Raw genomic sequence first — 8,902 nt, forward strand, 5'->3', positions numbered from 1 at the left:
CATGATTTTACTCAAGTAAATATCTGTTACAAGCTTCGGTCTTAAATCGAAAAATGCTATTTTTTATCAGATTAATCTAGATTAATTACAGAAAATTGTGAGATTAATTCGTTTTTTTTTTTTTTTATCTATTGACAGCACTAAATATATATATTGTGACAGCCTCCGGGGTGTTTTGAGCTGTCACCAGATTGGAATTAATAAAATACACAACTCACAAAGTTGAAGCAAGTTTAACAGCAGCTTTATTGCTGTTTAGGGGAAAAGGAGAGGTTAGTGAGAGCGTCAACCAGTCCGTAATTCTTGAGAATCGTCTTGGTCCGTTAGCGGGGTTCGGTACACACTGATCGGTTCTCATGTTGAACAAGCGTGGGTCGCTCCACAGGTGGGTTCTCAGACGATCGGGGGTTATGGCACCCAGCGGGGTCCTCCTTCCAAAAGTATATAAACACAGCATGGGGTCACACAGACAACACTCTTCCTCCTCTTCTCTATCTCTTCTCAAGTTTCAAGTTTCTTTATTAGTTGTCATACAAAAATACAGAATACTTTTATATGAAATGCTTTTTTCCGTTTTGCTCCTGAGAGTGTGCTAGATAACAATAGATAAAGTATAAAATAGAAAGTCAAGTACATAAACAAAGTGTAAACAAAAGTGTTCATTATACATATATACAATATACAATACAGAGTAGAAAAAATTTGTAACTGAGTTACAATACAATACAGTATACAGTACAATGCAGAAATGGGATGATGTACAACTTAGGTAAGGTGCAATGAGGTATTGCATGCAATCGTCCAGGTTGTTGCCGGCCTCTGGCCCCGCCCACTCCAGGAAGCCCTGGTCGCAGCCTGCACGCTCCAGCCAAGCGCTGAGTTTGTCCCGAGCGTCACCGGACCACACTTTGAAGCGTCTTGCTACAGGTTTACAGATTTTTTATTTCTGCCTGTAGCAAGGGATCAGATGGATTAAGTCATGATCGCTGTTGCCCAGCACTGCACGGGAGACAGAGTGGTAGGCTCGATGAATTGTACTGTAGCAGTGGTCTAACGTGTTCGCACCCCGGGTTGGACATGTGACTTGTTGCCGGTACCTCAGGAGAGCCCGGCTGAGATTAGCCTGGTTAAAGTCACCGAGGGCGATCACCAGACTATCCGGATGTTTTATTTCAACTCTAAGAATCTGCTCAGCCAGTGCGTCTTGTGCAGCGTTAGCGTCTGCGTCTGGTGGAATATAAACACACGCGAGGATAATAGAGCTGAACTCGCGGGGGGAGTAAAATGGATGGCTGAGTAAAAATAGGGATTCTAAATGAGTGGAACAGTGCTGGTCCATCACTGTAACATCCGAGCTCCAGCGAGCGTTAACAAAGAGCAACAATCCCCCGCCTCGAGACTTGTTAACTGCCACAAAGTCACAGTCAGCCCGGTGCATGGAGAAACCCTCCAGCTCCACCGCTTCATCGGGGATGAGAGGTGACAGATGGGTCTCCGTGAACGCGAACACTGCTGTTGAGCGAAAGTCATTGCTCCTTGCTACGAGGGACCGGAGCTCATCCATTTTATTGCAAAGAGAGTTCATGTTTGAGAGGAATATACCCGGGAGAGGAGGTTCGAGATCCTCTCCGGCAGAGGCGAGCCAGGGAGCCAGCCCTTTTGCCGCGCTGCCGCCTGACCCACTTCACAGCCTGGATGAAGACCGCGGTTCCCCTCACGAGCACATCCAACAGATCCGTGGAGCGGGTGAGTAGTTGAGGGAAAATGTCAAGTGGGATTGATTTCCCGATGTTCAGCAGTTCTTCTTTAGAGTAAGAAGTAACACAGGACGCTGGGACTAAACAAAACAAACAGAACACAATGCATAGCAACGCCACAGCAGCCATGGACGGCGCCATCTTGGAACGCCCCCTCCGATTACACAGAGATTACACAGAGACTGTGACGTCATTTGTCGGCTTCTGTGAGGAGGAGTGTGTCCCCTCCCGCTCCAGGAAAGTCTATAACAATGACAAACCCTGGTTTACTGCCCAGCTGCATCAGCTTAGGATTGGGAAGGAGAAGGCCAGACGGAGTGGGGACAAGGCTTGTTTTAAGGAGGCCAAGTACAGATTCGAGAGAGCAGTGAAGGAGGCGAAACAGTGCTTCTCGGGGAAACTGCAGCTGCAGTTCTCCGAGGGGAACTCCTCCTCAGTCTGGAAAGGTCTAAAAACCATCACCAACTACAAGCCAAAATCCCCACAGACGTCTGACAACCTTCTACTGGCAAATGAGCTCAATGAGTTTTACTGCCGGTTTGACAGGGAACCCCCGGCCCCCTTTCCTCACACCCCCAGACCACAATCACCCCCCCCGGTCCCCAGTGGTAACCCTGTCTCCCCTACCACGACCCCCCCCCCCCCCACCCACCCCCCATTCCCCTTCCCCTCTCCCGCCACCCCTCCCCCCTCCTCCTCCTCCCCCCCGCCCTCTCTGTCACAGAAAGAGAGGTGAACCGCCTGTTTAAGAGCCAAAACCCCCGGAAGGCAGCCGGTCCTGACTCTATCTCACCCGCCACCCTGAAGCACTGTGCCGACCAGCTGTCCCCAGTGTTCACTAACATTTTTAACACCTCACTGGAGCTGAGTCGGGTCCCAGCATGTTTTAAGGCCTAGACCATCATCCCCGTTCCCAAGAAGGCCAAGGTCACAGGCCTTAACGACTACAGACCGGTCGCCCTGACGTCTGTGGTCATGAAGGTCTTTGAGCGCCTTGTCCTGGCCCACCTGAAGTCCACCACAGACCCTCTCCTGGACCCCCTGCAGTTTGCATACAGAGCCAACCGTTCCACGGACGATGCTGTGAACATGGCTCTGCATTATGTCCTGGAACACCTGGACACTGCAGGGACCTACGCCAGGATTCTGTTGGTGGACTTCAGCTCGGCCTTCAACACCATACTCCCGCACATCCTGGAGCACCAGATGTCCCTGCTGCAGGTGCCGGACTCTACCTGCAGGTGGATCACGGACTTCCTGACTAACAGGACTCAGCGGGTGAAGTTGGGAATCAACATCTCCGATCCCAAGTCCATCAGCACTGGCTCCCCACAGGGCTGTGTTCTGTCCCCACTACTATTCTCCCTGTACACCAACAGCTGCGTCTCTCTGCACCCCTCGGTCAAACTCCTGAAGTTTGCGGACGACACCACCCTGGTGGGTCTCATATCCAGGGGGGACGAGTCCGCCTACAGGAGGGAGATCGAGAGGCTGCTGAGCTGGTGCAGCTGCAACAACCTGGACCTCAACGCCCAGAAAACAGTGGAGATGGTAGTGGACTTCAGGCGGAAGGCAGCCCCCCCCACCCGATCACTCTGGGAGGCACCCCGGTGGCCTCTGTGGAGTCCTGCCGCTTCCTCGGCATGACACTCTCCCGGGACCTAAAATGGGAGCTGAACACCATCGCTCTCAATAAAAAGGCCCGGAAGAGGATGTACTTCCTACGTCAGCTGAGGAAGTTCAGGCTGCCGAGGACCATGATGGTCCAGTTTTACACCGCCATCATCCAGTCCATCCTCACCCTCTCCATCATCACCTGGTTCCCTGCAGCCACGGTCAGAGACAAGGCCAAGCTGCAGCGGGTGATACGCTCGGCGGAGAGGGTGATCGGCTGCCCCCTTCCCTCCCTCGAGTCCCTACATTCCACCAGGGCCTTGAGGAGGGCGAGGAAGATCATGGCAGACCCCGCCCACCCGGGTCACAACCTCTTCAACATGCTCCCCCACGGCAGGCGGCTACGGCTTCCCAAGACACTAAAGTCCCGCCACAGACTGAGTTTCTTCCCCTCAGCGGCTCGCCTGGTTAACGAGTCAGGTGTCCCCCTGCTCCACCCCCCCCTCTATGGCGAGCTGCTAGGGCTGGACTTCTGGACTTGAACTATGCTGCACTGTATCCATGTCCCCTACCACTACCACTGCACTTTACTGTCTTATTGTTGTCTCACTGTTCTGTCCTGTTTTGCACTTATTTATTTATCATTATTATTATTTTGTTGTTCCTATTTGTGAATAATCATACACTGAAATGTCAAATCACGTTCCATTTGTACCTGTACAATATGGTGAATAAAGAAATCTGAATCTGAATCTGAATCTGAATTGGAGTGCAAATCTCTTTACCAATAAATATAAAGTGTGTTAAAGTGTCTAAAGTGGGTAAAGTGGGTGCTACAGTGAGTTGTTTATTTAAAGTGAGTGTGTGTGTGTGGATGTGTGTGCTGTGAGTGTATTTGATGGTTTGTTACACAGTGTTATTGTTCATTGAGCATCCTGATGGCCTGGGGATAGAAGCTCCTTCTGAGTCTCTCTGTATCGGCCATGAGACTCCGGTATCGCTTGCCTGACCGCAGCAGTTCAAAGAGGCAGTTACTCACTTCCTCTCGTTCTGTACAGGTTTCACCTCAGCTACTGCAATGATTCTTTCTCTCTGTCTCCATTTTCTATGCTGCTTGATTGTGTGTTGATTGCACTCACCTGTTCCGTGCGCGTCTGGCACAGGTGCGCTGCATTGGCGCTGACGCGCTCTGCTCTGCCGGGAGTCTCCTCAGATTCCCTAATATGGGCATATGCCCCAGTACCTTGGCCCACTAGCGGACTGGCCGAAACCCGGCAGATATGAACGTCTTGGTGAAGACGACCGTCGGACTGAAATTGAAAGAATGAGACGGAAGCGGGGCGCAATCAGAGGTGTTACTACGAGTTTTGAATCAGATGGACATTGAAATTGACATGGAAACTCTGAATGTTGATCACGTGAGCACTTTATTGGATGGACTGCTGGGAGTTAAAGAAGACAGTTTGTTGGAACATGACCATGAAATAGAACAGCTATAACTCTGACGGATGATTTGGATGCTGATATTAAAGCCGCGGAGATGTAAGGAGCGCGTCATTATGCCTGAGTCAAATTCCCGGTAGACATTATGGTCCCAGTCCGCCACTGGCCGATACATAGCGGCCTTCCAGTACCACGCCAGCCGGGCTGCCACAATATATACATATGACCTTTTTATTTGACCACTATGAGTAGCATAGATGTTTGCTAGGCGGATTGGGTTTCTTCATTGAGTGCTTATCCTTATCATTAAGGCCCAAGTATCTTGTGGAAACATGCTCACGGGTAATTGGAGTGTGTGTGCGTGCGTACGTGTGTGTGTGTGTATGTGTGTGTGTGTGTGTGTGTGTGTGTGTGTGTTTTGTTTTTGGGAAAGCGAGAGGAGTAAAAGCTGACAACCATGACAGATGATGTCTTCATCCAGCTGTTTCAGAAAGCCTTGGCACACGCTCAGTGTGTGTGTGTGTGTGTGTGTGTGTGTGTGTGTGTGTGTGTGTGTGTGTGTGTGTGTGTGTGTGTGTGTGTGTGTGTGTGTGTGTGTGTGTGTGTGTGTGTGTGTGTGTGTGTGTGTGTGAGAGTGTGTGTGTGAGAGTGTGTGTGTGAGAGTGTGTGTGTCTGGGTCATATCGTCCCGGAGGCCTTTTGGGACCGGGTTCTGTTGGGGTTGACGGGAATCACACCTCTGGAATGTCTAGTCCTCCTCTCCTCTTTCCCCTCCTCTCTTTCTCCTCTCTTCTCTACCCGGGAATTTCCTCTTTGCTCACTCTTTCCTCCCCCTCCTTTCTTCTCTTCCATCTCATCCCTTCCTCCCCGAGGTGACAGGTAGAGGGAGGAGGGACAGGGCGGGGCGGGGGGCGCACACCTGGTTTTCTCTGTGAGCGAGACGGGCGGTTCGTTCTGCGTTAACGTTCACTGCATTCATTCAGGATCTACTGCATGACTGTGTGTGCGCGTGCATGTTTGTGTGTGTGTGTGTGTGTGTGTGTGTGTGTGTATGTGTGCGCATGTGTGTGTGTGTGTATGTGTGTTTGCATTTGTGTGTGCATGCATGTTTGTATGTGTTGTGTATGTGTATGTGTGTTTGTATGTGTGTTTGTGTGTATGTAGGTGTGTGTATGTTTGCATGTCTATGTGTGTGTGTATGTATGTATGTATGTATGTATGTATGTATGTATGTATGTATGTATGTATGTATGTATGTATGTATGTATGTATGTATGTATGTATGTATGTATGTATGTATGTATGTATGTATGTATGTATGTATGTATGTATGTATGTATGTATGTGTGTGTGTGTGTGTGTGTGTGTGTGTATGTGTGTGTATGAATGTGTGAGTGTGTGTGTGTGTGTGTTTGTGTGTATGTGTGTGTATGTATGTATGTATGTATGTATGTATGTATGTATGTATGTATGTATGTATGTATGTATGTATGTATGTATGTATGTATGTATGTGTGTGTGTGTGTGTGTGTGTGTGTGTGTGTGTGTGTGTGTGTGTGTGTGTGTGTATGTATGTGTGTGTATGAATGTGTGTCTGTGTTTGTGTGTTTGTATGTGTTGTGTATGTGTGTTTGTGTGTTTGTATGTGTTGTGTATGTGTATGTGTGTTTGTATGTGTGTTTGTGTGTATGTAGGTGTGTGTGTGTGTGTGTGTGTGTGTGTGTGTGTGTTTGCATGTGAATGTATGTATGTTTATGTAGGTGTGTGTGTGTGTGTGTTTGTATGTGTATGTGTGTATGTGTGTTTGTGTGTATGTGTGTATGTGTGTATGTACAGTATGTGTGTGTATGTGTGTATGTGTCTATGTGTGTGTTTGTGTGTATGTGTGTGTATGTATGTATGTGTTACGACCCTGGCTCATGGGCACGCAACCTATGTGCAAACCGACACCAAAACCCTGTGCTCTAACTCAAAGTGCTACTATATCAAGGAACTATTAATGTAATTGTAAACTAATGTACTAATGTAAACCCAACGGACAAGGACTGGAAGAACCTGACAGCTCTTTCTCTAAGCACTGACCTGCATGTGTGTTACTAGGCCTGGCTTTAAAGCTCCCAGCAGGTAACCAATCAGCACTAATTGGCTAATTGGCAGCCCTCACCTGCATGCCCCGTGACACAGGAGTGATCAGGCCTGCCTGAACAGTGACACAGGAGTGATCAGGCTCCTGGTACATAACAGTATGTGTGTGTGTCTGTGTGTCTGTGTATGTATGTGTGTATGTATGTGTATGTGTGTATGTATGTGTATGTGTGCCTCAATTCATTTTGAGTCGACTACTACTTTTATTTTATCATGTTTTCTTTTCTTTTAACAGATTTGTTCATACAGAGTCATTAGCAGTAATAAGCAGGTACAGTCTGTTATCCTGAATATCACTGAATATCAACATAAAGCAACATACACTCTCTCCTGTGATTTTTAAACATGCGTTCCTCTTTAATAAACACTTTTTTACAATTAATTACATTTGATCAAATGGACTATTCTCTTTTAACCTGTTAGGCCCTAGCCATAATTCGCCTAAAAGCAAATACCCAAGTAAACTCTCTTCCTCTCCTTTCCTCCCTCAGATATCCATGTCCCTGAGCAGATCTCGGCCTGTCTGTCCGACATCTCCGCCTGGATAACGACCAACCACCTCAAACTGAACCTTTAGAAGCAAACATTTTTTATATCACCTCTCGGCCAAACTCCTTGTCCAATTAACATGTCTCATGTAGGGTTGTCCGATATTATCGGCCTACCGATATTATCGGCTGATATCGGCATGAAAATGTGATATCGGAAAATATCGGTATCGGTTTTCAAAAATTATTATTTATTTATTTTTATTTGTTTTACATTTCTATAACTTTTATTTACCCAGGCAAGCAAGTAAGACCAAATTCAGATTTTATTTATGCACTCTTCCTACTATACTAATACTACTTACTACTATCACTCAACACTGCAGCACCCAGGTTTCAGCACTGTTTGATCATTGTTACTCAGCTTTAAGTGTTGTACCCTTCCTGCTGACTTGTCGTACAGAACTTGTACATCGTTTTGGATAAAAGTGTCAGTTAAATGACTAAATGTAAATGTAAATGGAAGATTTGCTCCACTTCTACAAGCGCCATTTGCATGTTTTGGTATCTAGGGATATCTATGGATCTCAGGGAATGTATTCCCAGTGTCCGAAATATTGTGTCTCTGGGCGCTCCAGTAGCACACCATATAGCGCGCTGAGTCAGGAAGCGGTCGTCCCGAGTTCGCTTCCCACACCCGGTGACCATTTGCCGCATGTCTTCCCCTCTTCTCCTCCCGTTCTCCCCCTCCTCTATCGGTCCTGCGTGACCAGGAAAAAGCTGTAAAAATGCTAAAAAGATAATAAAAAAATATATATATATTGTGTCTCTTACTAGGCTTGAGTAAATTGTAATGAACCAAACAAGAATTTAATTATTTTTCAACTTAGCAGGTGAATAACACCCTGCTAAAATTGACCAGACATGAACAATTATTCTTGAGATCACGTGTACAAAAAATCGAAGCAAATGAATAAAGGGCAGATGATTTACAGGAGGTTTTGTAGATACAGTACTGAATTTTGCCATCCAGACACATGCAATTTGAAATATGATTATAGAATATAGAATATCAAGCCTATAAATTACCTTATTATAAGTCACACATCTATGGATCGAGCCAAATCTCCCCTTTGCAATGGCAGAGTTCAATCTGGATTTAGTACTACCAGGTGCCCCTGACAGGGCAGCAAAACCATGAATGAAATCTACTGTAAGTAGTTACTTTTTATAATGTAAATTGCTCCGCCATTTTTCATCAGATTGCAATGCGTTTTTTTGCTAGACATTCACAGAAAGGTAGATACACTAAATGCTTAAAATGTTATGGCAATAACATTCAGGTTTGTTCCACCCGTGAGATATGATCCCGAAAATAAAGAGGAAAAAAAAAGGTTCACGCTAGAAGTCAGATGATTGACAGGGGCTGGTGTGAGCTGGGAAGTGTAGTTTCTTT

Source organism: Notolepis coatsorum (genome assembly GCF_963971535.1).
Source record: "Notolepis coatsorum genome assembly, chromosome: 1".
Classification (NCBI taxonomy): domain Eukaryota; kingdom Metazoa; phylum Chordata; class Actinopteri; order Aulopiformes; family Paralepididae; genus Notolepis; species Notolepis coatsorum.